Raw genomic sequence first — 25,863 nt, forward strand, 5'->3', positions numbered from 1 at the left:
TGGGATTCCGGTCAGGTGAGTTTGCTGGCCAATCAAGCACAGTATAATCCAACAGTCATTGAACCAGGTTTTGGTGCTTTTGGCAGTGTGGGCAGCTGGAAAATGAAGTCAGCATCCCCATAAAGCTTGTCTGCAGAAGGAAGCATGAAGTGCTCCAAAATCTCCTGGTAGACGGCTGCTTTGACCCTGGTCTTAATGAAGCACAGTGGTCCAAAGTCCTGTTGCTCAGTGGTCCAAAGTCCTCTTTTCTGATGAGAGCAACTTTTGCATCTCATTTGGAAACCAAGGACCCAGAGTATGGAGGAAGAATGGAGAGGCCAATGAAACACAGTAATCCCACGGTCATTGAACCAATTTTTGGTACTTTGGCAAAAGTTGCTCTCATCAGAAAAGAGGACTTTGGACCACTGAGCAACAGGTCCCAGTATTTTGTATAATTCAATTGTTCTAAAATGTTATACAATCCTCAATTTATTTCTTTGGGGACCATCTGAAACATGAAAAAAGTGTCTTATGATTGGTCCTCCAACTTACAACCATCACAGTGTCCCCATCGACATGTAATTATCATTTGCAACATTCCCAGCCAGCTTTTAACAAGAAAATTCAAAGTGGAAGCTGGCAGAGAAGACTGCATGTTGCAGTCATGTGATGTCTCATTTAACTGCCATGGTGATTAATAGAATTACTCTATAGAATAGAATTCCTTATTGGCCAAGTGTGATTGGACACATAAGGAATTTGTCTTCGGTGCATACGCTCTCAGTGTACATAAAAAATACAGTCCTCAAGAATCATAAGATACAACATTTAATGATAGCCATAGGATACTAAATAAGCAATCAAAATCATACTAGGAAACTAAATAAAACGATATAAATCATAAAGACACAAGCAACAAGGTTATAGTTGTAAGTAGGAGATAGGTAATAGGAAAGATGAGAAGAATAATAGTAATACAGTCTTAGTAAATAATTTGACAGTGCTGTGGGAATTAGTTGTTTGACAGATTGATGGCATGCGGGGGAAAAACTCTCCCTGTGTCTAGTTGTTCTGGTGTGCAATGCTCTATATAACGTCATTTTGAGGTTAGAAGTTGAAACAATTTATGTCCGGGATATGAGGGGTCTGTAGATATTTTCACAGCCCTTTTTTTTGACTCATGCAGTATGCAGGCCCTCAGTGGAAGGCAGGCTGGTAGAAAGTGATTTTTCTGCAGTTCTAATTATCCATTGAAGTCTGTGTCTTGTCTTGTTTGGTTGCATGAAATGACTGTGATAAAGTCAGAAATGTAGGTTTGGCCACATGAATGCCTCATTTAAGGATTGCACTGCTTAACAGTGAATTTTCTGCTCCTTATTGTGGTTGTAAGTCAAGGACTTTTTGTATTTCAGTTTAAACATGCATTATAAATGAAACTAGAAATACTCCACTAAATTGTTGACACCCAAAAAATTTCTTGTTACAAAAGTTCACCAAGTAACCATTTGCAATGACAGATGAGTGGCTATATGAATTTAAGAAATAAACTGTAAACTCATATTAATATTTGAAACCTATTGTATTAGGTAACACATGAAACAGTAAACACTATTCTAAACTAAAAAAAACATAAAGAGTTTAACATAAATAACAAAATTACTGGCATCATTGTCCCGATGTTCACAAGAGCAGATCAAGGTCATGCAAACTGCTACAGGAACTTCTGAGATTAGAATTCAGATCTTCCAAATGTCTTTAGTACCGGGCTTCAGAAATAAAATGGAATACAGTTTTAATGAATAATATAAATGTATCAATAAGTAAAAAATCTTACAAATTATTGATATAATAACTTTTGTGATTAGGAAAACCACAAGACCCTGGGCATACAATAACTATTGCTGTTCTGTTCATCTATGTTCTTTTAAATAAACAACTGTAAACGTGTAGGCAAGAAATATACCTTGCCTTTTCCCATAATATTTCGTTAAATGAAGCATGAGTTGAAATATTTATATCCCACTTTTTCATACAAAAATGTGCATTCAAAGCACTTACCTATCTCCCTCAACAGTCTTGTAATAGACAACGAATCATTCACACAGTCACTTTCTTTTTCCCTGAATTACACAAAGTATTTTTTTATATAATACTGGATTTCCTTCTCCTTTCTTTTATAATAGAGTAATGAAAGGGTGGAAATTGTTTGTTTGGTAACCTATTTATCTTCTAAAGCAGAATTCTTGCCTCTCCAATTATTTTTTTTACTATTCTTCCCTAACTGGGTTTTAATTGCGGCTTTTGGGAAACACAGTGCTGGGAAGTCAATATAAAAGCTCTATTGCACCTGATCACACAAAACACAAAAATTGTGCCAGCTGTGGAAATTCTCATAAGCTCAAGCAAATATCGCACACTAAAATCTCTTTCTAGAAATAGTATGATTTCAGTCTGCAAGTGGGGGAATTATGTGATTGAATGTTTTTACTGGAGTCTTAAAGTTATCAAATCTGTGATAAATCCCAAAACAGTTACCGGTATTTAGTTAAAAAATTAAAGTATATGACAATGACTAATAAAATGTTTGGATTTTACTTCTTCAACACCATGTCTGAAACAACATCAAGTGGCCAATCTGACATGTACATAATATATTAGATTAAAATGTTCGAAAATATGGTTTCTGGTGCTCATGAGAATTGTCTTATTAGCTTTCCAGATTAGGGCCAGAGGTTCATTTGTACAACCAGAAATCATCTTAGAACTTGTGATCAATCAGGTGATATTTTATAGCAATAATGTACATATAAGAAAGTTTGTGATCATTTACAGTTTTTTTTACAATAGATTATATTTTTTGAATAACGTGTGTATTAAAAAGAAAACATTGTTTTAATATATTTTGAATATTTTGTGTATGCTTCCTAAAGTCAGATGTTTGTGAGATTGTTACATATATAAATTTTACAAACATCCACAGTTCCTAATATATATACTCTGTGTGTGTGTGTGTGTGTGTGTGTGTGTGTGTGTTTGTGTGTGTGTGTACCTGAAGTGATATATCTTTATGATAGTGTATGTCAGTGGTGGGTTTCAAAAATTGTTTGAACCTACTCTGTGGGTGTGGCCTCCTTTGTGGGAGTGGCTTGCCACCCATGTGACCGGATGGGAGTGGCTTGCTGCCCATGTGACCGGATATGAAGATGCTGACGACACTTGTCAGAACCACCTTAAATTACCTCACACACAGCACTGGCATGCATCAAAATATGATGTAAACTTGTTTTTTAAAAGGCATCTTTGGTTTGCGTTAAAACAACTTCAACACACGCAATGTTCTGATTGCACCACAAACGCAGTAGTCATCCTTACCTTTCACAGAGGCACAGAGTTTTATAAATATGAGTATGATAGTGTAGAATAATCATATCCAAGGACCAGTGGTGGGTTTCAAAAAATTTTGGAACCTCTTCTGTAGGTGTGGCCTGCTTTCCGGGTCCACTGGTGGAACCTCTTCTAACCGGTTTGGTAGATTTGACGAACCGGTTCTACCGAATAGGTGCGAACTGGTAGGAACCCACCTCTGGTGTATGTGGATGTTTGTATTCAATAATACAAATGAAGGGTACTAAGTTCTTTTTTAAATGAATATTTCCATGAGATAAATATTGATGGTAAAACTTTTGAATTCATTATCCAAGTCTGTTCATGACTGAGTCCAATTCTTACTATAAATTAATAAAGATTTTGAGACTAGAGAATTCTCATCAGGAGGCTCTCCGATTGCTTTGGTGAGATGTTCAAAGTTGATTAACAATGAAGAGATTTGCATCTCAGATTATCTAATAATGAGAAATGATGAATAGATATCGACTACTATATGTATTGTCCTTTGCTACCTGAGTTATTAAGTTTTTCTCCTGCTTAAGATTATTGTACAGTTGGTGCTGTAATTAATACTATCTGTATAATATCCTCTTTGTTGGAGATGTTTTTAAAAACTCTGGTACTTTTAGTAATCTTTTTACAGATAAGTTTTATTCTGAATCTGAAGACAAGTTATATATTAGGTGAGGCAAAATTATGGCCCGAAGGCTCCTCAGTTTCATTTTAGAAGTCTTTCAAATTCAGATTGCTGTCCAAAAGATTAAGACCATGGTAAAAAGACAAAAAAAAGAGAGACAAAATTATAAAAACTTGGACCAAAAATAGGCTGAGGATAAGAACATTATTTGATGTATTTAACAAATATTAAGTGGTATATCTTCATGCTAGATCAACTTTCTTGTTGCTGAAGAAGCTGAAGAAGCTTCATGGATGAGAAGCAAAATGTCTTCAAAGAAAAAACAAGAATGTCCAGTTGACTCCTGGAAGAAATCACCTTTGGGACAACCATGACTGAGTGACTGAGAATCTCTACAGACTTTGAGAAATTTTAAGTTGCATTCTCCATTAATGATATCATTCTAAATGGTAAACAATAAAGTCAAATCTCTCTTGAATCAAGCTCAACTTTCATTGATATCATGATCAAGTCCATGCATTTTTATTGAAAGCCATGTGTGACTGAATTGCTATGGCTTTCTTCTTGAATATTTGTGTTGCTTCCCAGTCTAGGCTGCAGCCTTAAAAAATCCCACCCAAATAACTAGGGTTGACCCTGCTTAGTTTCTGAATCCAGACAAGCTGTGATGCCATCAGCAAGACTGAGGTCTAAGACTGACATTCAGCATAACCTTAAAGCAGTGTTTCTCAATCATGGCAAGTTGAAGATGTGTCAACTTTAATTCCCAGAATTCTGGGAGTTGAAGGCCACACATCTTTAAGCTGCCAAGATTGAGAAAGCCCTAAAGTGTGACTGTCCACCTTACTGTTAGTTCAATATTTCTACTTTACTAAGTTGGAACTGGTAATTTGGATATAATTTTTAGCTTTTTTAAAAGAATGGTCAATAAATTGATACACTCAATATAGATGGAAACTATTTGGAAGCCAAGCCACTCCAGATATTAGAACTAGATAGGGAACATCTATTTACAGATTTTCAATGAAAAAAATTGCAAAGAAGATAAAAAAAGTACAAAACCTTACCAGAATATTCTGAACTCTTTAGAATTCATTCTGCAAGAATGGAATAGAATAGCAGAGTTGGAAGGGACCTTGGAGGTCTTCTAGTCCAACCTCCTGCCTAGACAGGAAACCCTATACCGTTTCAGACAAATGGTTATCCAACATCTTCTTAAAAACTTCCAGTGTTGGGGCATTCACAACTTCTGGAGGCAAGTTGTTCCACTGACTAATTATTCTAACTGTCATGAAATTTCTCCTCAGTTCTTAGTTGCTTCTTTCCTTGATTAGTTTCCACCCATTGCTTCTTGTTCTACCCTCAGGTGCTTTGGAGAATACTTTGACTCCCTCTTCTTTGTGGCAACACTTGAGATATTAGAACACTGCTATCATGTCTCCCCTAGTCCTTCTTTCTATTAAACTAGACATGCCCAGTTCCTGCAACCGTTCTTCATATCTTTTAGTCTCCAGTCCCCTAATCATCTTCGTTGCTCTTCTCTGCACTCTTTCTAGAGTCTCCACATCTTTTCTACATCATGGTGACCAAAACTGAATGCAGTATTCCAAGTGTGGCCTTACCAAGGCATTATAAAGTGGTATTAACACTTCACGTAATTCTCTCCCTCTGTTTATGCAGCCTAGAACTGTGTGGGCTTTTTTGGCAGCTGCTGCACACTGCTGGCTCATATTTAAATGGTTGTCCACTAGGACTCCAAGATCCCTCTGACAGTTACTACTGTTGAGCAAGGTACTTACTTTTTTCACCATTGAATTTCATTTTGTTAGATTTGATATGGATTTGAAATGTGGAATCTGACTATTCATAGTCAGATTTATATCATTCCAGGCCAAAATAAGTTCAGTTGTTTATACTGTAGCAAAGTTCAGGCTGAAGACATAGGTTCCGTGGAAATACAGATGAGCATCCTTTGGCTTCAAGCGGGTTGTTGTTGGCAGAGAAGGATGAGGTGATGAACTGGATAAAGTGTAAGAAATGTATGGAGTGACAAGGTAGAAATGTTTTTGCTTAACTGGACAAGCAGCAGTTGATCTTGATGATCCTATCTTGGTAATGGAAGATGTCTTGTAAATGCAGAGCACTCTGGGATATCTCTGAAGCAACTTTTTTCCTTTCAGTATGTAGCACTGGGTAGCCCTACTGTCTGCCTCTTTGATAAGTAAATGCATGCTGGTTTTAATTTCTCTCTCACTTCAGCTTTCCTTCAACTGATTTGCCTTTTACTCCATGTTTGCAATATATATTCACTCTCCCTGCTCAGGGACCAGAGAGTTAGTTTCTAGGTCCCCTAGTTACTCAACCAACTACTTATACCTCCACATGTGTGCATACAACAAAAGTGAATGCATTCAACACTATTCTTGGCACTTTAAAGATCTGAAGCCATTTATGCACTTTAAAGATCTGAAGCCATTTTATGATTATTGCCATTGATTAACACATTAATTTCATGAAATTTTGTCTAACTGTTTGATAGGGGATGAATAAAGAGATGGCATTTCAGGTGTCGAGCTTTTTATTAAAGATAGTGTTCAAGGCCACCTCTAGATGGATATTTCAAACTGCATTTTCTCTGCTCTCTAGTGTGTGAAAAGCAATTGTTTAGTTGTATAGCAAGTGTAGAGCGTAATTAAATTGACCCGCATGATACAGAAAGTAGCACTGAAACCATTTACCTAAGAGTCTTTTGAAAGAAATCTTGTTTTATTATTATAGGTGAGTGTTGACATGATTTTAAGGAAGTGATTATCCGTGTAATAGTTTTTAATGGATGGATTATTTCAGTGTATAAACATAGGTCTACTGAGATATCATGTCTCTAGCTATATTTAAAATGTGAAAAGCTGTAGAGCTAAATTGATACTACTGTTTTTTAAAGGTGGTTTAGGAAAGAATTGTTGTTGTTGTTAGATATAAGACAGCAGGATGATAGGATGGGGCCAGGATATAAAGTCATACTGCCTCAGCTTCTGAAGTAGAATCTTAACACCTGTGTATCTCCATTCAATCTCTCAGATCATATACCTGAAAAATACCTTTCAAAGTAAAAAGGTACTTTTTCATGAAAAGAAGTTGTTATACTAACAACCTTTTACAATTGTTAATTTTGAGTAATCACATCTTTTTTTCTAAACTAATTGGCAGTGGAATTAAAATTGATTTCAAGTGCAATTTTCACTGTGACAAGCTGTAAAGAAGCCTATGATTACCATTTTATACTGCTCATCCGACAGTGTCGTATATGGTTAATTCTATGGCCTTTGTTGATTTAGTGCAAGGAAAAAAGAGGAAACTCTTTATTTCTTCTGAAGCTTTGGAAAGTCTTGGAAGAAACACTTTCATTTCTATCTAGCCCCCAAGCAGGCCATGAAAGTAAATCATACCGAAATTAATTGGAGTTGCCAAGGCAACTAAGGGATGCAAGATCTAGGCCCTAGACTTACCTATGTCCAACTTTTCGCCTCCTCCTAAGCTAATGTCTGTTCTTCTGGCAAATAAAATAAAAAAATAGCAAGCAAACAGCTCAGTTCAAATTAAATGCTTGCCAACCACACTATATCAAGTTTCTGTGCAGCATCTCAAGAAATTCCTTACAAGATTTCAGTAATAGAAGAAGGGGGGACCCCAATCTATGTATTTTATAACAAATCTACGTGCAACTTTATCGAGAAATAAAGCCTGGAGAATTGAATGGAGGGTTTTTTTGTGCCTTCGAGTCAATGTGATTGCCTGGACTAGTCCTTACAGGGTTTTTTTTGACAAGGTTTTACTATTGCTACATTTCTAAGGTTGAGGGAGAGTGACTGACCCAAGGACTAAGTTTACACATACAGTACTGTGCAAAAGTTGTCGGCAAGTGTGAAAAAATGCTGTAAACAAAGAATGCTTTCAGAAATATAAATGATTGTTTATTTTTGTCAATTTTCAAAATGCAAAGTGAGTGAACAAAAGAAAAATCTAAATGAAACCAATATTTGATGTCACCACCCTTTGCCTTCAAAACAGCATCAATTCTCATAGATACACTTGCACACAGTTTTTGAAGGAACTCGGCTGGTAGGTTGTTCCAAACATCTTGGAGAACTAAGCACAGATCTTCTGTGGATGTAGGCTTTCTCACATCCTTCTGTCTCTTCATGTAATCCCAGACACACTCAATAATGTTGCGATCAGGGCTCTGTGGGGGCCATGCCATCACTTCTTCCGTGACCCGACAAAAGCGCGAACGTCAAAAGCGCGCCGACAAAACCGCGGCGCTAAAACCGTGATGTCAAAAGCGCGGCGACAACAGCGCGGCGACAGAAGCGCGATTTAAATTAAGGTAAGGTTTAGGGTTAGGTTTAGGGTTAGGTTTAGGGTTAGGTTTAGGGTTAGGTTTAGGGTTAGGTTTAGGGTTAGGTTTAGGGTTAGGTTTAGGGTTAGGTTACAGCGCGCTTCTGTCGGCGTGCTATTGTCGGCGCGGTTTTGTCGTTCGCGCATTTGTGGTGGAACCCACTTCTTCCAGTACTTCTTGTTCTTCTTGACGCTGAAGATAGTTCTTAATGACTTTGGCCGTCTGCTTGGGGTCGTTGTCCTGCTGCAGAATAAATTTGGGGCCAATCATACGCCTTCCTGATGGTATTGCATGATACTGCCTGATACTTAGCATTTGAGAACACCATTAATCCTGACCAAATCTCCAACCATTTGCAGAAATGCAGCCCCAAACATTCAAGGAACTTCCATCATGCTTCACTGTTGCCTGCAGACACTCATTATTGTACTGCTCTCCAGCCCTTCGACTTACAAACTGTCTTCTGCTACAGCCACATATTTCAAATTTTGACTCATCAGTCCAGAGCACCTGCTGCCATTTTTCTGCACCCCAAATTCCTATGTTTTCGTGCAAGCTTTAGTCGCTTGGCCTTGTCCCCAAGTCAGAGATATGGCTTTTTGGCTGCAACTCTTCCATGAAGACCACTTCTGGCAGGCTTCTCCGGACAGTAGATGGGTGTACCTGGGTCCCACTGGTTTCTGCCAGTTCTGAGCTGATGGCACTGCTGGACATCTTCCGATTTTGAAGGGTAATAAGCTTGATGTGTCTTTCATCTGCTGCACTAAGTTTCCTTGGCCGACCACTGCGTCTACGATCCTCAACGTTGCCCGTTTCTTTGTGCTTCTTCAAAAGAGCTTGAACAGCACATCTTGAAACCCCAGTCTGCTTTGAAATCTTTGTCTGGAAGAGACCTTGTTGATGGAGTAGGACTACCTTGTGTCTTGTTGCTGTGCTCAATCTTGCCATGACATGAAACTGTCTTTCACAACATCACCTTGATAGCAGAGTTTGGTTGTTCCTCGCCCAGTTTTAAGCCTCCTACACAGCTGTTTCTGTTCCAGTTCATGATTGGGTTTCAACCTACGTGTGACATTGATGATCATTAGCACCTGTTCGGTAAAATTGGTTGATCAGACACCTGACTATAATCCTACAAAATCCCTGACTTTGTGCAAGCGTGCCTATGAGAATTGATGCTGGTTTGAACGCAAAGGGTGGGTCACACCAAATATTGATTTGATTTAGATTTTTCTTTTGTTTGCTCACTTTGCATTTTGAAAATTGACAAAAAAAAATCATTATTTATATGTCTGAAAGCATTCTTTGTTTACAGCATTTTTTCACACCAGCCTACAACTTTTGCACAGTACTGTATAAATAAGAACAGGACTACCCTGTCAGTGTTTTCTGATTTATGATACTGCCTAAAAGCTTCTTAGAAGGAGACAACATGTGGAACGGTTTGTTTCAGGTCATTTCCCTCCTCTGAGCTTCAATCCTATATCTGCTTTGCCTTGATAAAAGCCAGAAGATTTACTTCTGAGGAGACAGATACAGGGTTGGATCATCACTAGAGTTTCCAATCAGATGGAAACAATCCACCACACTTTTGGATATTTAAACCACAGTGGGCAACTTACAACATCAAGTCTGGACAGATATTTTCAATTCCAGTTTTGTTGCTTCTGGACCTTAAAAGTTAGATAGCATAGTTTCTGGCCATTTTTAATTGGACAGCACAACTAAGTGTGGGTTTCATTGCACAATTTTGTGTAAAGAAATAGTGGTCATTTTTTTTTAAGGAGTAAAATTTTAAAAGCCTCATTATACCAAACCGAAGTGAGGTATTTACACCCAAATCTTATGAGATTTCAGCGTTATTGCTTCTAATTCTGAAGTATTTGGCAATCTCACACTGTGAGTATTTGCTCCCACTCTGCCTTGGCTGCTAATTCCCATAAAACTTTGCGTGACCCGTCAAAACCGCGGAGGACAAAATCGCGCTCGACGAAAGCGCGTGTTTGACGTCATCACAGCGCGACGAAAAAAATTAAAAATTGGAATAAAATTAAAGCAAGCCGATTCACATAAAGGTAAGGGTTAGGGTTAGGGTTAGGGTTAGGTTAAGGGTTAGGGTTAGGGTTAGAGCGTTAGGGTTACGTTTAGCGTTAGGTTAAGGGTTAGCGTTAGGTTTAGCGTTAGGTTAAGGGTTACGTTTAGGGTTACATTTAGGGTTAGGTTAAGGGTTAGGTTTAGGGTTAGGTTTAGGGTTAGGTTTGGGGGGGTTAGGGTAAGGTTTTCGCTTTATTTTTACATTTTTCGATCACAGCGCGATGTTTTCGTAGCGCTGTGATGACGTCAAATGCGCGCTTTCGTCGAGCGCGATTTTGTCCTCCGCGGTTTTGTGGTGGAACCAAACTTTGGGCCTCCTTATATAGCATCATATATAACCCGTGCATTTAATTAACAAATACATACTTTAACCCATGAGCACACAATGGGAAGTCACACTTGGCTTGTGTGAAACAGTCCTTACACTATATACACTATTAATAGGTTTTTCCTGCAGAGAATCAATATTCATATTGAAAGTGTTTTCTATGCCAAGTAGTCCTTGGGACTTCAAGACAGCCATTCAGTAATATGTTAGGCCCCAAAGACAGTCTCTTTGCCACGATGTGTTCCTATGCTTAAAGAGGGGCATTGCTAAAGCAGATTTATTAGTAAGCAGGAACAATCCTTGTTCCTCATAAGGGGCGTGTGGGCCAATTTGCCCAGATCCAAAGGATGCTATTCATACTTTTTCCCCAACAAAGCCTCATTGAGAGCCTCATGTTTGCTCAATGGTCCCCATTGAGAGCCTGGCTTGTTTTTCACAACAGACTTTCAAGAGGGGACAAATAGATTGCTAATGAGGGGGGCCAGGCAGACACACACAATTGGATAAAGGGAAAAGTGGGGACTGTTTTTACTGTAAAATGGGAGCCTTGAGAAGTTGCCAGTATTAGAGATTTCTTAATAAAGGAAAGTGATGTCCTTCAATGAGGGCCAGTTTTGGAAGCAGACATGGATAGGGGCCTAAAACAACTTTACAAAGAAGCATGCCTTATTCTTACCAAACTCCATGAGATGCTTTCTGGCCTTATCGCTATTTTCTCCCAGTTGTCTTTCAAATGAGCTGAGTGGGGAACATGATAGCTTTTTATCAGTTTTGTTCTTCATCCTCTGCAAAACAAACAGACAAACAAACAAATAGAATAAGGGTTAAATGAGTCTTGTAATGAATCAGCCCTAAAATTTCCACTGAAAGGACATGTTAGTTTGACACTAATAAATCTAGCTTACATCAGAATGCCTTAGGAACAAATCGGTATGGGTTATCTTGGGTGTGAAAAGAATACACTTCTTGAAAAAATAAAATATTGCAAATCCCAGCTCAAGACCCCTGAAGTATAGGTATACTGTGCATGCTGAACCATGCAAGCCCAGGTGATGGGCCAGAAAGATTCTAACCGCATTGATTCACATACTGTAAACTTTTATGCTTCAGTTCTTGTATTCTTTTTAGCAAAGTCACTTCTGTAAAATGAAAATGGAAATGGCCTCATGGGAGAAACTCCAGAAACCTGAGTTGAACATTGCCACATGGAGCCCATTTAACCATAATTGGTAAAAACAGTCAGTTTAACATTTTGAAAGAGAAAACACATGAAAAATTCACAATATGAATAGTTTTTAAATGTAACAAAAAGCTCATAACTTGTCTATCAAGCATTCTTGCCCCAACCTACTTAGAATAGAACAGAACAGAACACAACAGCAGAGTTGGAAGGGACCTTGGAGGTCTTCTAGTCCAAATCCCCTGCCTATGCAGGAAACCCTATACCATTTCAGACAAATGGCTATCCAACATCTTCTTAAAGACTTCCAGTGTTGGGGCATTCACAATTTCTGGAGGCAAGTTGTTCCACTGACTAATTGTTCTAACTTTCAGGAAATTTCTCCTCAGTTCTAAGTTGCTTCTCTCCTTGATTAATTTCCACCCATTGCTTCTTGTTCTACCCTCAGGTGCCTTGGAGAATAGCTTGACTCCCTCTTCTTTGTGGCAACCCCTGAGATATTGGAACACTGCTATCAGGTCTCCCCTAGTCCTTCTTTTCATTAAACTAGACATACCCAGTTCCTGCAACCGTTCTTCATGTTTTAGTCTCCAGTCCTCTAATCATCTTTGTTGCTCTTCTCTGCACTCTTTCTAGAGTCTCCACATTTTGTTTACATCGTGGCGACCAAAACTGAATGCAGTATTCCAAGTGTGGCCTTACCAAGGCATTATAAAGTGGTATTAACACTTCACGTGATCTTGATTCTATTCCTCTGTTTATGCAGCCTAGAACTGTGTGGGCTTTTTTGGCAGCTGCTGCACACTGCTGGCTCATATTTAAATGTTTGTCCACTAGGACTCCAAGATCCCTCTCACAGTTACTACTATTGAGCAAGGTACCACCTATACTGTACCTGTGCATTTCGTTTTTCTTGCCTAAATGTAGAACCTTCCTCTTTTCACCATTGAATTTCATTTTGTTAGACAGACCCCAATGTTCAAGTTTGTCAAGATCCTTTGGTATGATACAGATATATGATACAAACCCCTCACTCTGCATTATTACATACTTATCCCTCCTCCATTCAAAGTCAAGTGCCTTGTCAAAAGATTGCCCACTTGTTTTATAGTGACTCAAAATAAATCTTCCTACTACAACCCAGTGGACCCTATGCAGGGGTGGGTTTCTCGCCCCGTTCCAACCGGTTCGGTTGGATCGGGGCCGGCGGCATCCTCGTGCACGCGCGCGGTGCACGCATGCATACTAGCGTCTGCGTGACGCTCCAGCTGCTCCTGGAGGATCGCTCAGGCGCTGTGTGCGTCCTGCGCATGCGTGGAAGTGCAGAACTCGTCAAAAACGGGTAAGGACCGCGGGCGGGCGGGCGCACCCTTCGCCGTTCCCGGAAGTTACTTACTTCCGGGTTCGCCGACCAACCGGTTCGCAGGGACCGCCGCGAACCGGTTGAAACCCACCCCTGACCCTATGTATGTAGTTACAGGATAGTTCTCAAAGCCTCAACAAGTCATAACTTAAATACAGAAATAAATATGAATGCAGACTGATACCTGATCCTGTACGTGCAAATTTAATTTTAATCCCAAATGTAGGCAAAGGGGTTAATCTATAGCGGGGGTGTCAAGCTCAGGTCGCTGTGGCGACATCACATGACTTTTTCACGCTTTGCTTAAACAGCGATGGGCATGGCCAGTGTGTGACGCATTTGGCCCGTGGGCCGAGTGTTTGGCAGCCCTGATCTATAGGAAGAGTTTTAAGAAAGATGGAGCATTCTTACATTCTTACAAAACCTTGCCCTGGGAAAGGCTACTTTAGATAACATAGAAGCAGAGGTGGGTTCCTACCAGTTCGTACCTATTTGGCAGAACCGGTTTGTCAAATCTACCGAACCAGTTCGAAGAGGTTCCACCAGTGGACCCGGAAAGCAGGCCACACCTACAGAAGAGGTTCCAAAATTTTTTGAAACCCATCACTGCTTAGAAGGGATTTCAGAATCCTTGCAATTGAGCTTCACTCCCAGTGACATCATGGACATGGTTGTGTTGTTTTCTTGGCAACAGTAGAAAAGTAACTTGTCACTGCTTCCTCCCCATCGTTTTTTCTTTTAACTTCTTGCCCTATAGCTAATTCAGAGTCCTAAAATTCCTTGGAGGTCCCCCATCCAAGTACATCCAAGCCTGAATCTGCTCAGCTTCCAAACGCAGAGAGGTGCTGCCACCTGCTGAGACAATCATAAGCCACGGATCTTGGAAATGAGAAACTCATTTTAAACCCTAAGGTAGAGCTCATCATTTTAGAACAGTGTTTCTCAACCTTGGCCACTTGAAGATGTCTGGACTTCAACTCCCAGAATTCCCCAGCCAGTGAATGCTGGCTGGGGAATTCTGGGAGTTGAAGTCCAGACATCTTCAAGTAGCCAAGGTTGAGAAACACTGTTTTAGAAGCTACTGGCCACACTTGGGTTTGCATTCTAAAGACTTGTTCCCAAAGTAGGGAGGATAAGGAAAAACAATTTTGTGGGATCACGAAAAGTACCCTGCTTTTAAGAAATAAAGACATTCATCCAGAGTTGAAGAAGCCTCTTGGATGAGAAGCGAAACATCTTTAAAGAAGAACTAGAAAGTCCAAGTTACCTCCTGAAAAAGCACCTTTAGGGCATTCATCCATAGTGTATGGTTTCCTTGGCCATGGGAAAGAAGTGGTTTGCCACTGCATTTTTTTCAGGACTTTTAACTTCTCAGCCCGATCTATATAATCCTGGCAGTTTCTGATTTTTGGTACCATTAATTTCTGGTGGTTTCCCTTCTTTTCTTTTCTTTTCAATTTTTTTAGTTTGCAAGTTTGCAAGTTTAATAACATTTATATGCCGCCCAATCCCGTAGGACTCCGGGCGGCTTACAGTACAGAATAAATAAAAAATAAATAAAATAGAGGGAAAGAAAAGATAGATTTAAAAAACACACCATGCACTCCGTTCTAAATGGGGCTGGACCGTATTTTGGGGTCAACAGCCCCAGGCCTGCCGGAACAGCCAGGTTTTAATGGCTTTCCGGAAGGCCGAGAGAATGGGAAGGGTCCGGATCTCTGCGGGTAGATCATTCCACAGGGCCGGGGCAGCTACAGAGAAAGACCTCCCCCGAGTAGTCGCCAACCGGCATTGCCCGGTCGACGGTACCCGAAGGAGGCCCAGCCTGTGAGATCTTATGGGTCGTTGGGAGGTATATGGCAGGAGGCGGTCCCGCAGATATCCAGGTCCCAAGCCATGTAGGGCTTTAAAGGTAATTGTTGTTTTTATTAAACAAAAAAAACACACACAAAAATAATCATCTTTCATTACATCTTGTAGAAAGCGTGTCAATTAGTTACAGGTACATTTCATTTGTTCTTCCACAATCATTACATATATTTCATTCAGGTTGAGTTGTACATTTTAGAGTTTATGTATTTTACTATCACTGTATCACAATTTTCATTTAAATACAGTTACTTAAACGTGGTTTTTTCCCCCCTAAGATCATTTATATTTAAAGACACAACCACCTACTGGCTGATGGTTTCCCTTCTAAGTACAGGTAGTCATTGACCACAATTGAGCCCAAAATTTATGTTGCTAAGTGAAAAATGTGTTAAGTAAGTTTTGCTCCATTTTACTGTCACAGTTATTAAGTGAATCACTGCAGTTGTTAAATTAGTAACATGGTTGTTAAGTGAACCTGGCTTCCCCATTGACTTTGCTGGTTGGAAGATTGCAAAGGTTCACCGACAAAACCGCGAAGCCCTTATCTGCGCCGTCCGAAGCGCTAAGGAAAAAGGCGACCCTACTGCAATGACATAAGCGCGGAGGCCAAATCCGCGCCTTCCGAAGCGCTCAGCACCCTAAACCTAACCCTAAACCTAACCCTAAACCTAACCCTAAACCTAACCCTAAACCTAACCCTAAACCTAACTCTAAACCAAACCCCTAAACCTAATCCTAACCCTTACCTTAATTTAAATCGGCTTTCTGAAGGCGCGCTGTTTTAAAGCGCCCTTCTGTCGCCGTGCTGTTGTCGCCGCGGTGATGATGTCGCGGTTTTAGTGATGCGGTTTTGTCGCCGCTATTTTGACGAGCGCGGTTTTGTCGGGCCACGGATTGCAAAAAGGGATCACATGTTCCCAGGACATTACAATGGCCATAAGTATGAAACAGTTGCCAAGCACCTGAATTTTGATCACATGGGGACGCTGTAAATGTTGTAAATGTGAAAAGCGGCCGTGTCACTTTTTTCAGAGCCATTGTAACTTCGAATAGTCATTAAATGAACTGTTGTAAGTCAAGAACCTGTACTATCCATGTTTACCATTTTTAAAGCTCAACCATGGCTGTGCCACAAGATGGATTGCAGCAATGGTGAATGAATGGCAACGTCCATGACATGATTTGTGGCCTACCTGCTGTCCCTACATGCATCTTTGGCAAAACAGGAAGGAAACATGAAAGCCTAGAAGTGGGGCCGTCACACAGGGAGGAAGAGGTTTAACTCTCCCACTCCTTCCTAGTCTTGAAGATTATTATTATTACTCTTTGAGCCTTGCGGATGTAAAGAGAAGTCCTGCGACTCACAATTCACCAAAAGATGAAGTTGTGAGGAGGAAAAGCACTTGCCGCTTGCTGTGGAAAGAGATTTTTAGGCTTGGGGATAGATTTATTTAGGTTAAATCCCAGGGCAGATACTGCACATACTGGAATTAAAGTGTGCAAAGATGTACCATAAACAGGGGTTTTATTTTAAGTATATGCGCCTAGACTGAAATTGTAAGGAAAATGTGCTGCCACTGTAGATTAGGATCCTTCTACGCTTTTAAAAGTTCTACTTTCTCATGAGGGGATATTGTAGACGGCAGGACTAGAGGTGGGCAGATTTTTTGAAATGATGTAAGATGAATGTTTGAACAGCAACATCAAGCACCATTTCTTTGCCACAATGGCAGAGGAACAGATAGAAATGCTGGAACAAGAATGGTTGATTTAGTGATTGGGATAGCGAAGAGCTATGATTCCCCTACAACAGAGGCACTTGTTGGGACAATGTTGTCTAGGCCTATTAAGGACAGCTGTACAATCCCACATCTGAAAACAACAGGGCCTTTCTATTTCCCTGCCCTCCCCTTAAACTTGTTTTTGTATGAAAGGAAGCATGGATCTGGAAACCTCGACACGGTGCTTGAATGCAAGAAGTTCGTTTGCTTGAGTATTGTTCAGCGCTGCCTTCCTCATGTTGCTGCCCTTTGCACTTGAGGTGGGGTGGGGGGAGCAAATCGTGCACAAACTTTTCTGAAGCCATGCTTCAATAAAATTGGGCAAGTTGTTTCCGTCACATTTGGTAAAAATGTACTCTATTCATCATTAGTCCTTTTTTTAATGGAGCCTGAGAAACAGGATGCTCTACATGACACAGATTACACAAAGCTAATAAAAATGACCCACTTAAGATCGTCAGAAGCCCAGTCAATGTGCTAGTCATATACAAGAATATGATACACGCACATCTCTATTGTTTCACATTCAGCACAAAGACACACTTGAAGATCCATGAAAACCTTGCATCTGTTAAAAAAATAGAAGCAGCAGCAGCAAACTGTGCTGATAGGAATAGTATTTTCTTTGCTTTTGAAACGGCAGTTTCCTAGCACTTCCATAATTGCCGCTGGTGATATCAGCACAAGGAATCCTTCTTTTACTGAGCAGATTCAACACCCTTCTTTGATCAGCTTACAAACCCAAATGGAACAGTGGAAGGGCTTGCATAAAAAAGGCTGGGACTAGACAGCCTTGCCCTTCCAAAATCTCGCATTTTCTGCCATTAACACAGGTAGAACATAGCAGGAAAATAGCCTGCTCAAACCCATGTTCAACCACAATGGGAAACCATCATTGTGTAGGAGGAACTCAGAGGCAGCCTGATCAGATGTAAAATTGCTTTATTTTAAGCCCATTTTCTCACAGATAATTTACTTTGTACATTGGCAACCCCCGTGTTAATATTGATTCTTGCGGCAATAATTTAAATAATTATATAATTTTGCATTTTGGAAAAAAAAGCTGTCTTTACAAGCAGTCTTCAACTTGCTACCAAAATTGAGCCCAAAATGTCTGTTGCTAAGCAAGACAGTTAAGTGAGTTTTACCCCATTTTATGACTTACTTGTTTGCCACAGCTTTTAAGTGAATCATAGCGATTGTTAAGTTAGTAACAACTGTAAAATGAATCTGGATTCCCCACTGACTTTGCTTTTTAGAAGGTTGCAAAAGTGATCCCATGATCCTGGGACACAGGAACCATCATAAATACATGTGTCCAAATTTTGATCATGTGGCCATGGGGATACTGCAGTAGACATGGGGAAAGTGGTCATAACTAACTTTTTTCAGTGCCGTTGTAAGGTCAAACGTCACTAAAATGAATGTTATAAGCTGAGGATTACCTGTATTGTATAAACCTTATAGGGTTCCACCACAAAATCGCGGAGGACAAAATCGCGCTCGACGAAAGCGCGCATTTGACGTCATCACAGCGCGACGAAAACATCGCACTGTGATCGAAAAATGTAAAAATAAAGCTAAAACCTTACCCTAACCCCCCCAAACCTAACCCTAAACCTAACCCTAACCCTTAACCTAACCCTAAATCTAACCCTAAACCTAACCGTTAACGTAACGCTAAACCTAACGCTAACCCTTAACCTAACGCTAAACCTAACGCTAATGCTCTAAACCTAACCCTAACCTTTAACCTAACCCTAACCCTTACCTTTATGTGAATCGGCTTGCTTTAATTTTAATTTTATTTCAATTTTTAATTTTTTTCGTCGCGCTGTGATGACGTCACATGCGCGCTTTCGTCGAGCGCGATTTTGTCCTCCGCGCTTTTGACGGGTCACGACCTTATAGCTGTTGTGGTAAACTTTACTGTAATTTTACCTGGCTTTATCTTCGATTCCTGAGAGGTATTATCTGTGCAGCATGTTAAAGGGAGAGAGGGGTGATGTCTTCTGTTAAGAGTTCATCAGTTAATCAGCACTTTCAAGTTTCTCCTCCTCTCAACAGCGAATAAAATGTATTTTATTCCACAGCTCAGACAGCAAAGATTATTCTGGTCAGCTGTCACTCCAGCATTGCAAGAATTGAGTTATGCTTAGAATAACTACCCTAGGAAGAAAAGGCTCTCCTATACAGAAGTCAGAATTGCACTCCCGTAACTTAGTGGGAAGGTTGCCCTGCTATAAACTGCCTCTCTCAAAAGTGAAATGGTCTCTTTTGCGTCTAATCTGATTAGCCACAATATAGCTAATAGCAGTGTTTCTCAACCTTGGTGACTTTAAGTCCTGTGGACTTCAACTCCCAGAATCCCCCAGCCAGCATAGCTGGCTGGGGGATTCTGGGAATTGAAGTCCACAGGACTTAAAGTCGCCAAGGTTGAGAAACACTGAGCTAATGTGTCAGGTCAAGAGAATTTCAAGCCTGGAGGTAATTGCCTAACTATTTTCAGAAAGAAATGCACACTAGCTGCCCTCTACACTTTAAAAAAAAAGAATAGTTGCTTGCTGCTTTTTTTTAATTAAATTTTTTTAATTTTTAATTTAAAACAAATACAACATCCTTCTTTACATGCTATAGAAAGTGTATCAGTTGGTTACAAATAGACTTTTGTGCATCTCTTCCACAAAGCTTGCTGCTTTGAGTTTGGTGATAATTGCAAGATCTTACTCCAGTGCAAACGAAGGTTTTCACGGGTTAGGTTGGGAAAAAAAATTCCCTTTGCGCTGTTGATCTGCCATCATCTTTTCTGAACTTTCTTCTTGATTTGAGATTTCATCTGTACAGGTAACTCTTAACCAGGGAACTTTCGGTGAGCCCGGATTAAATAAAAAGGCATTTTATTTACCGCTGCTTTGAATGATTCTGCAGGGAGAGAGAAAGCAACTAAAGAAAAGACAACTTGCGTTTTTAAGCCTAAAGGCGCGGTGAAGACGTCGTAAAGAAGGCGCGAAAGGGGATATAAAGCCGGAATACATGCGGGCCTGCTCCGGAAAATGTTCGCATTAGCTGCCGACAAGACTCGGGGAGAGAAGCGCCCTCATTGCGGTCTAGCGCCGAATCATCCGGCCGCCAACAGGGATGGCAGAGCGTCTCGGCGCTTAATGAAAGCCGGGAAGCTAATTACGCGTCTTTTCTCGCTGGCGGGCTTCGCCGGAGAGGAGCGGGATCAAAGCAGGGGAGGCTGCGGCCGTGCAGCCCCGGCGCTCTGCCATCCCCGTTGCCGCATCTTCCTCTTCCTCCTCCTTCCTCGGGGCCCTTCTGCTTCTTTTGGAGAGCGCGGCCCCCTTCATTTGCTCCGTTGCCTGCTAGGAAAGCAGGCGAATGTAATTAACGAAAGTTAAGACAACATCTCTGTAATTAGCAAGCCAACTCTGAGCACAAGAAATGGAAATTAGTCACAGGATGCTAAATTAGCCACCGCATACATTATTTGGCGATGGGTACCCTCGGGGCCTTCCGCTCGCAGGCTTTGGTGCGAAGCCCCCCCCCTTGCATCTCAATAAAGCTGCCTTCCCCGGGTGATTAGGAGCAGCCGAAGGGCTCGCCGAGCGCGCGGCACGCGGCAGAATTTGGAATCCGTTCAAAGTGGGGGGGGGGGAGAGAGAAGAGGGAGGCAGAACCCCCAGTCTGCAATTTTTTTTAAAAAAAAAAATATTTTGAAGATAATGATTTCTTTTCCTGCTTTTCAAGGTGTTTCAAGATCTCCGCTTTGGTTCCCCCCCCCATTAATTAGAGCAGAAGTTGAAGAACTTATTTGCCTGACCCCAATTTTTGCACTATTTCCCTGTCTCTGTGCAAGAGAGAAAAATGAGGAGGGGGGGGGGTGCCAGTTGAAGCAAGGCAGGAAATTGGACTGGAGCAACACATAACATAACATTTGCATCAAAATAATACGACGGGCAGGAGAAAAATCACAATCACATCACTCGGAAGGAAGGAACTGAATACAAATTAAAGAGGGGAATGTAAATTTTGTGCCATTAAGCTTCAATGGCCATTGGAAATGGTGCAAAAGCACAAAGGGTTCTCTTTTTTTTTTTATATATGAGCATCATCCACTTTGATTATTCATACTTGTGTTTCTGCTTGAATTAAAGCAGGAGTGCTAGGGCCTGTTAAAGCAAAAATATTTGAATTGGTAGTGAACTTTCACCTTTGCTTGCATCCATTTACTTTTCAAATGAATACCAGATAAGTTAGTGCATTTTCTAATCGGCCTGTTTTTCCAGTGAGTGCTGCCATTACATACCAATTTCTTTGAGAAGTGCCTCCTAAGAAACATTAAACACTTACAAATAAGGATGTGTCCATCACTTTCAGCTGGTCTGCAAAAGCAGCTTGACTAGTGCTCCAAGTCTCAGCTAGGGAGGTGCAGTTAGTTGCCCCTTTGATTGCCTTGCTTCAGACTTATTACATCTGCTTTTTGCAAACGAGGCATGCATAGATAAAAGCGGCTGCCCTCGGTTGTTACTATGGTCTTCTTTTGTCAGGTATTACAAAAGCTGAGCCCATCAACATTATGTAGGTGAAGTTATCCCTGCTTTACGGATAGCCTGCTTTCCTTCTTTGAAGAAGATATATTAGTTAATGTTGCACAAGAGCTGGATTCAGGCAATAAAGGAATCCCAAACCATAATGTACTTTATGTTTCAGTATGTTTACTGGAAAACTGCATACAATACTCTACAATTCTCCCCAGTTGCTCTCTATGCTAAGAAAAGCTTCCATGGCTAAATTTCACTCCCCCCCCAATCACTCTTAAAAATGCAGGGACTGAATAGTGTTGAAGAGCTGCTTAACACAGGTTGAAGGTTCCTCTGCATCTCTGATTTATCCATGGATCTCTTAATAAATTTTAGCTGAGCTTTTTCCACACACACAAAAGCTGATCCTTTGTAGATCGAGGGACATGCTGAGGTCAATGATTGAATGTTTTGAAGTATTGAATCAGTCACCGTTTTTGGATACTGGCCCTATTGATTTGTGGGCATCAATTGCTTGGGAAAGGAACTGACTGGAGTGTGATGGTTTAAATCACCTTGGAAAAAGATACACCATCATACTGTCTGTAGCAGAGCTAAGCATTGTTGAAAATGCCACTTTAGGTGGCTTTAAACAAGTACATGGTTATCAGGAATATATGTGTGAGGAGAGTATCATCCAGAATGTGGTGAGATGTAGCTTCGTTAAGCTCCTATTTAAACCGAAGGCACGGGATAAAATACCACCAATATGCGGACGATACACAGTTGTATCTGTCCGCCCCGTGCCAACTCAATGAAGCGGTGGACGTGATGAACCGGGGTCTAGAAGCCGTTAAAGACTGGATGAGAGCAAACAAGCTGATACTCAACCCAGACAAGACCGAGTGGCTGTTGTGTTTTCCTCCCAAAAATTTGACCAACATACCATCACTCAGGCTGGGGGGACAAAACTTACACCCCTCAGAAAGGGCCCGCAACTTGGGAGTCCTCCTGGACCCACAGCTGACTTTTGACCACCATCTCTCAGCTGTGACCAGGGGGGCATTTGCCCAGGTTCGCCTGGTGCGCCAGTTGCGGCCCTACCTGAATCGGGAGGCCCTCACAACAGTCACTCGAGCCCTTGTGATCTCTAGGCTGGAATACTGTAATGTGCTCTACATGGGGCTGCCCTTGAAGAGCATCCGGAGACTTCAGCTAGTCCAGAATGCGGCCGCGCGAGTGATCGTAGGCGCACCACGGTTCGCCCACATAACACCGATCCTCCGTGAGCTGCACTGGCTACCTGTCGATCTCCGGGTGCACTTCAAGGTCCTACTCACCACCTATAAAGCGCTCCATGGTAGTGGATCTGGCTATTTGAGAGACCGCCTTCTGCCAATTACCTCCCTGCGTCCCATCAGATCGCATAGAGTTGGCCTCCTCCGTATTCCATCTGCCAGTCAGTGCCGACTGGCGACTACTCGGAGGAGAGCCTTCTCTGTTGCGGCTCCGACACTATGGAACAATCTCCCCATGGAGATTCGTACCCTCACCACCGTCCAGGCCTTCCGCACAGCCCTCAAGAACTGGCTAGCCCGTCAGGCCTGGGGATAAGTCTACTTCCGCCCCTCCCGAATGCTGAGTGAATGTTGAGTTTTACTGTTTAATTTATTTTTGTTCACATTTCTTTTGTATTGTCCTACACTCCCTTTCCTTTTTGATTGTAAGCCGCCCTGAGTCCCCTCAGGGAAAAGGGCGGCCTATAAATGTCCAATAAATACAGACAAAATACAGACAAACCAAACCCCTTACTAATTAAGGTTCATGTGGATGGCAGGAGCTTTAAGGGAGGCTATATTAGATCCATCGATCAGAAATTATGATAAATATTCCTGTTGATTTCAAATAGAAACAGACCTACTGAGAAAATGAGATAGCTTCATGATTTAATTTCCAAAGATCATTGCCCTGTATGTCATAGGAACAATGAAGTATAGTGAACAATTTGGGTTATTGAACAACAATTTCCATGGAAGTGAAATTTGATACCAATGCTCCTTAAGAAAGGGACAGGGAAATGTTTTTAATTTTAAAAAAAATTAGATTATTTCAGTGAAAGAAATAAGAGGGAGGGGTGAGATGTTGCAAAGCAATGGTCTGGCAATTGATTTTTTTTTAATCGTTGACTTGCTTTCAACTTTTCAGGAAGTGAATGTTGGTGTCGTAGATAATATTGTTAGGTTCCTTTTCTGACCCCCTCCTCCATCCAGTAATGAATGCCGAGACAAGCTTAACTGGAATGTACTTTAATAGCAAGACACCAACATCTCGGTGGCTGAAAGCTAAGCAGAACAAACAGATAAGGACCTTGACAGCAACTCAGACAAACTCAGGCAGCAATAAACACAGATAAGGCTTGGCAGCAATCCAGCCTGCCAAGCTCCCAGTAATGTCCTCCGACATTCAATCCTGCGTTGACTTCTGCAAAGAGGGCCGTGTACACAAGTAGCTTTTTATCGTCTGGAGAGGAGCCTAATGACCACCAGCTGAGTACAATTACCTCCTGTAATTGCATAATTGTTCCTGACTCCTACTAGCTTTCGATGGCGTGCATCCAGGAACTGGCCTCCGGCTCACTCTCCCTTGTCTCCTCCCCACTGGTCCAAGGCTCAGGTACCTCCTGGTGGCCAACCAGCCTCTCTGCACCCTGCTTGGAGTCGGAACCTTGTCCAGGGTCCTCCACATCCTCCAGAGCCGACTCATAGGGCCCCTCGCTGTCAGAGTCTGGTGGCAACTCCAATGGATCCTGCTGGGCCACAACAGTTTCCTATGACTGGACTCCTGTTTATGACTACTAAAAACTACCTAGACCAGTGATGGTTAATCTTTTCGGCACTGAGTGCCAAAACTGGAACGTGTGTGTGTGTGTGTGTGTGTGTGTGTGTGTCTGTGCGTGCATGTGCATGCAGATATGCTGGAGTGCCAGAACCTGGAAGAGAGCAACTGGACAATGCGCATGTACACATTAGACTGACGAATTTCTTCTTGGATACATTTTCTTATGGTCTTGCAAAGTTCAACATACTCCAGTTTATTAGCGAAACTTCCTGTATTTTTCATTGTCCATTATTCTTTCATTAAATGAATAGTTTCATCTGAGATTTTTGACTGTACAAAGTGTTTTTCCAGTGGAGCTATAGATGTAGCAGATTCAAGGATATTTTTGACTATTCATTTTGGTCTGTAATGTTCATCTCTTCTAAATCTTATAATAGAGCAAAGTGATTTGATAGATTAATCTCAAAATCACTCTACTCTTCTAACAGTTGATCAGTACCTATTTTTGTTTTCTGTCACTTCTTTGTCATTTTCATATGCTCTTTTTGACAAGCTATCTTCACTTTAGCTCATGCCATTCTATGATCACCTCCAACATTGAAACGACTGATGACAGTACAATTCAGAATATGATTTTATCACTTGACATGATGTAATTAATTTTGCTTGTGTTCCCAGATGGACATTTCCATGTCCATTTTCCGCTACCTTTTTTCTTGTAGAATGAGTTTATGATATAAAGTTCCTCTCCTTCAGCAAAATCGACTAGTTTGTCACCTCTATTATCTCATTCACAACTTCCATACAGGCCAGGCACTTTTTCTCCTATTCTCCTATTTTTCTCCTTTTTCTGATATTGTTCTTATACTTGCATTAAAGTCACCCACTAGTATTTTGTATTGGCATTTTTCTCTGTCTTGAAGGCACATGAAGTTACATCATTGTTGTGACTCAGCAGAAGTTTGCTGTGAGTTGAGTCGGGATGCAGGAATAACAATGCAGCTGGGGCTCGTTAGTGTGGTCTTCTGGAGATAAAAGGACTAATGGTGCCACGCCCTGGTTGCAGAAGTCAATGTTCATTGTTCATCGGTCGTGGTTTGTTTGTGAGAGGCACTTGGATAAGTGGTTTGCTTTCTGTAACCCTGATTCAAAGAGACACTTGGAGTAGTGATTTGCTTTCTTTCTGAACACCTGGTTCTGCCGTAAGAGATCTTTGTTTTGCATTCTGTTATCTTCTTGCCAGAGACTTTATTTATGTTTATTTTTGGGCTCGCAGCCAGCGTGAGCCGAGGCTGATAAAGTTATTTCCTTTTAAGTCTGTCTGACTGTCGTCTGTTAACGAGCGGAGAAGGGGGGTCAGAACACATCATCATAAAACTCTTCAACCTTAGCATCACTATAGCTTATTGTTGGCATGTAAGCTTGGATGGTTTGAAACTTGTATTGTTTGTTCAATTGAATGAGGCATTTGGCTATTCTGAT

The 25,863-nt window shown here is 41.1% G+C and overlaps 1 long non-coding RNA gene across 1 annotated transcript in view; it reads right to left on the bottom strand.

Annotated features, from left to right (window-relative positions):
• Positions 1 to 858: 858 nt before the first annotated feature.
• LOC148044487 (uncharacterized) overlaps positions 859 to 25,863 on the bottom strand; it is a 106,276-nt gene continuing 81,271 nt past the window's right edge. The window contains exons 2-3 of the long non-coding RNA XR_015697589.1: positions 11,501 to 11,609; positions 859 to 1,748 (exon numbers count right to left, since the gene is read on the bottom strand). This is a non-coding gene — a long non-coding RNA (uncharacterized LOC148044487). The remainder of the gene's footprint in view (positions 1,749 to 11,500; positions 11,610 to 25,863) is intronic.

This window comes from Thamnophis sirtalis, unplaced genomic scaffold (assembly GCF_051295495.1).
Source record: "Thamnophis sirtalis isolate CommonGarterSnake01/CBP01778 unplaced genomic scaffold, rThaSir2_p1.2 scaffold_8, whole genome shotgun sequence".
In the NCBI taxonomy this organism is placed as follows: domain Eukaryota; kingdom Metazoa; phylum Chordata; class Lepidosauria; order Squamata; family Natricidae; genus Thamnophis; species Thamnophis sirtalis.